The 4709-nt window shown below is 37.0% G+C and overlaps 1 protein-coding gene across 1 annotated transcript in view; it reads left to right on the top strand.

Moving 5' to 3' along the window:
• Nucleotides 1-4709, top strand: part of SPATA31F3 (SPATA31 subfamily F member 3) — a 96524-nt gene that overhangs the window by 4463 nt on the left and 87352 nt on the right. The gene's annotated exons all lie outside the window — the stretch shown is intronic.

The following is a 4709-nucleotide window of genomic DNA, read 5'->3' as shown; positions in this document are numbered from 1 at the left end:
CTGACGAGGGTAAGAATAAGATCAAGTCATAAAGCACCTAACAACTAATTATATAGAAATAACTGAAGATATGCAAATGAAATGCAAAAACCCTTTGTAATTTCGCTTACATTTTTAACATACCTTCATTTTCTTGTGCATTTAAATACATATCTCAAATACAATTCACATAATTTTTTGAGCCTCTAGTATTTGTTACACCGTATACTAGGCAGGTACTAGGGGATTTAAAAAAAAAAATAAAAGGAAACTCATTTTAGCGTTAACATCGTGGGACTGCCAATAGGGGATATAAGATTAATATAGTACTACATGTTGCTGTCACTTTTTAAAAATTCAATTTAATTAACAGATACTGTATTCGTTTCAGAGGTAGAATTCAGTGGTTCATCACTTGAAGTAATGAGCACTGGTGTTGTATGCTATTACTTGTAAACAAAGTACCAGGTACTATTCTAAAAACTTTTATTCTAAAAAAATATATTAAGTCGTGAATTTTTTTTTTAAATATTTTGTTTATTTATTTGACAGATCACAAGTAGGCAGAGGCAGGCAGAGAGAGAGGAGGAAGCAAGCTCCCTGCTGAGTAGAGAGCCCGATGGGGGGCTCCATCCCAGGATCTTGGGATCAGAGCCTGAGCGGAAGGCAGAGGCTTTAATCCACTGAGCCACCCAGACGCCCCGAGGTCGTGAATTTTTATACCATTCTTTTGAGGGACTGCATTTTGCTAGTGATGAAAATGCAACACAGAGAAGTTAAAAATTTGCTTAATGTCACATAACTAATACATGGTAGAGGTTGAGATTGAAATCCTTAAATTCTGACTTCAGACTCCCAGTTCCTATTTTACTGTACTGCCATTGAGAAAAAAAAGGATACTAACACTTATATATGGAATTTTAAAATTAGTACTTATTGCTTAGGAACCACTATCCCTCCTCTCCCTCCTCCCTGCTTGTGAAAGTAACACAAAAGAACAGACAGCTTTCTATTAGCTTGGAGGCCCCTAACCTTCTTTAGAATTACATCATATCAACAGTTTCACAGATACAATTCTCTGAACTCTTTTCAGTAAGTGCTTTATTTCCAGGCTGTTTGACAGGATATATGGAAAAAAAGGCTATAATAATATCACCATAGAAATCTCTGGTGGTTAATTCTTTCCTTCATTCAAAAAAAAAAAATGTGTATTGTGCACCTATAGTATGTCAGGCACTGTGCTGAGAACTAGAAGGGGTGCAAATAGGATTAAGAAACAGTACTTTCCCTCAAGGAGTTGAATCTCATAGAGGAAGCAAGCATTGACAAAGAACCATAATATAAAACAGAAAATGATTTGTGCTCAATAAAGGAATAAAATGCAATGGGAATTCCAAGGAGGAGAGAGACAGATTATTTCATGAAGAGAGGAGCTTGGGTTAAGGAAAACACATAATTGTTATTTAAGTTATTGTTGATATTTAAATGTTTTAAACAGTATGAGAGGGGCACCTGGGTGGCTCAGTGGGTTAAGTCGCTGCCTTCGGCTCAGGTCATGATCCCAGGTCCTGGGTTCGAGCCCCACATCGGGCTTTCTGCTCAGCGGGAAGCCTGCTTCCTCCTCTCTCTCTCTGCCTGCCTCTCTGCCTACTTGTGATTTCTCTCTGTCAAATAAATAAATAAAATCTTTAAAAAAAAATAAACAGTATGAGAATTTTTCAAATTCCCTTATTTCTTAAAAATTACATGCAAAGTTCTCATGTTCAGAGAAGACAACTTTTTTTTTAAAAGATTTTATTTATTTCAGAGAGAGAGAGAGAGAGCATGAGAGGGGAGAAGGTCAGAGGGAGAAGCAGATTCCTCACAGAACTGGGAGCCCGATGTGGGACTCCATACCCAGACTCCCGGATCATGACCTGAGCCAAAGGCAGTGGCTTAACGAACTGAGCCACCAAGTGCCCAAAAGACAACTTTTTACTGTAAGAATTGCTCTGAGTATGGAGAGGTTAGTAAATACAAACTTTTTGAAGATGGTTTACCTTATCTCTCCTAGTGAGGGGCACAGAATAGAATGATGATGCGCAAGATAAGATTTCAAGGTCAAAGAAATAGCAAAAAAAGTAAGGTGGTTTGCATTTCTCTGCTGATTAGTGATGTTAAACATATTAGTGATGTTAAACATGTGTCTGTTGGCCTTCTGTCTGTCTTCTTTGGAAAAATGTCTATTCAAGTCCTCTGCCCATTGTAAATCAGATTATTATTATTATTTTTGGGGTGTTCTAGAAGTTCTTTATATGTCTTGGATATTAAGCCTTTCAGATATATCGTTTGCAAATATCTTCTCCCAGTCAGTGGTTGCCTTTTTATGTTGTTGATGGCTTCCTTTGTGCAAAAGCTTTTATTTTGGTACAGTCCCAATAGTTTATTTTTGCTTTCTCCTGCCTGGGAAGACATACCCATAAATACGTTGCTAAGACTAATGTCCAAGAGATTACTGCCTATTTTCTTTTAGGACTTTGATGGTTTCAGGTCTCACACTTAGATCTTTAATACATTTTGAGTTTATTTTTGTGTGTGGTGTAAGACAGTGGTCCAGTTTCTTTGAGCTATCACCTCATACCAGTCAAACTTACTAGTGTCCAAAAGACAAGAAATAACAAATGTTGGCAAGGATGTAGAGAAAAGGGAACGCTCAAACCGTTGGTGGGAATGTATATTGGTACAACCAGTTGGAAAATAGTAGGGAGGCTCCTCAAAAAGTTAAAAATAGAAATACCATATGATCCAGTAATTCCGCTGCTGGGTATTTTCCCAAAGAAAACAAAAACACTAATTTAAAAAGATATATACGCCCCCTGTATTTATTGCAGCATTATTTAAAATAACAAAAAATGGAGGCAATCCAAGTGCCCGTTGGTAGATAAATGGATAAAGAAATTGTAGTATGTGTACACACACACACACACGAATATTATTCAGCCACAATAAAGAATGAAATCTTGGGGCGCCTGGGTGGCTCAGTGGGTTAAGCCGCTGCCTTCGGCTCAGGTCATGATCCCAGGTCCTGGGTTCGAGCCCCACATTGGGCTTTCTGCTCAGCGGGGAGCCTGCTTCCTCCTCTCTCTCTGCCTGCCTCTCTGCCTACTTGTGATTTCTCTCTGTCAAATAATAAGTAAAATCTTTAAAAAAAAAAAAAAAGAATGAAATCTTGTCATTTGTGACAACATGGATGTACTTAGAGGGTATTATGTTAAGTGAAATAAGTCAGACAGAGAAAGACAAATACATTATGATTTAACTCATATGTGGAATCTAAAAAACAAAATGATTGAAGAAACGATAAGCAAAAATAGACTTGTAAATACAGAGAACAAACTGGTGGTTGCCAGAGGGGAGGTGGATAGGCAGATGAGTAAAACAGGTGAAAGGGATTAAGAGGTACACATTTCCAGTAATGAATAAATTATGGAGATTAAAAAGTATAGCATGGGAATATAGTCACTATATTGTAATAATATTGTATGGTGACAGATGGCAACTACACTTATTGTGGCAAGCACTGAGTAATGTGTAGAATTGTCAAATCACTATGTGGTACATCAGAAACTAATATGTCAGCAGTACTTCAATTATATATATATGTTATTTAAGTTATTGTTGATATTTAAATGTTTTAAACAGTATGAGAATTTATATAATTCTCATGTAATTATATATTATCATATCTCATATAATTATATAATTTATATATATATATATATATATATATATATATATATATATATATATATAAAATGCAGGGTGTGAGGGAACAAGGTATATTTGGGGCAGCCAGGACTCTGACAAGACTGGGTCAAAGATTGCTGGAGAGTAGTCTGTACCACACAGAATTGCTCTTGCAAGATAGAGATTGTGTTTTCAGCTTTTTTTCCCTTGTCTTTTAATTATGACAAACACATCCCACAAATCTTCTGGGATGGTCTGAGTTCAGAAATTTGATGCCATTATGCCCAGAAGTTCTTGTCATTAAGATTGACAGATATGGTCAGCATATCCATGTTAGTGTCTGGAAAGTAGAGATCATTGTATATTCAACAAATTTTTTAAAAAATATATTATTTATTTATTTGAGAGAGAGTGCGTACGAGGAGGGAGGGGGGCAGAGGGACAAACAGAATCCCTGTGGAATGCAGAACTTGACACAAGGTTCGATCCCAGGATCCTGAGATCATGACCTGAGTCAAAGTCAGATGCTTAACAGACTGAGCCACGCTGGTGCCCTTCAACAAATGTTTAATAAATAAGGAGTTTGGAAAGGCGGAGAGAGGCTATTTGATAAAGAACTCTAAATAGTTAGATGTTTTAATATGGTAGGTAATACGGAGCCCATACAAGTTTTTGAGCAGGTAGTTGCATATTAAAGACCACCCTAAGCATTTAGAAGTGTTATCTTTTATTTATTTATATGACAGCGAGAGAGTACAAGCAGGGGAAGCAGCAGGGAGAGAGAGAAGTAGGCTCCCCACTGAGCAGGGAGCCTGATATGGGGCTTGATCCCAGGACTCTGGGATCATGACCTGAGCTGAAGGCTGAAGCCCAATTGACTAAGCCACCCAGGTGCCTCTAGAAGTGTCTTCTTTTAGATAAAGGACTGAACAGAAGTGCACATGATCTTCTGTCAGTAGTTCAAACAAAATGTTACTTTTTTTTTTTAAGATTTATTTATTTAT

This window comes from Lutra lutra, chromosome 13 (assembly GCF_902655055.1).
Source record: "Lutra lutra chromosome 13, mLutLut1.2, whole genome shotgun sequence".
NCBI classification, from domain to species: Eukaryota; Metazoa; Chordata; class Mammalia; order Carnivora; family Mustelidae; genus Lutra; species Lutra lutra.
The sequence above is the reverse complement of the archived record's forward strand: the minus strand, read 5'-3'. Positions and strand labels throughout refer to the sequence as shown.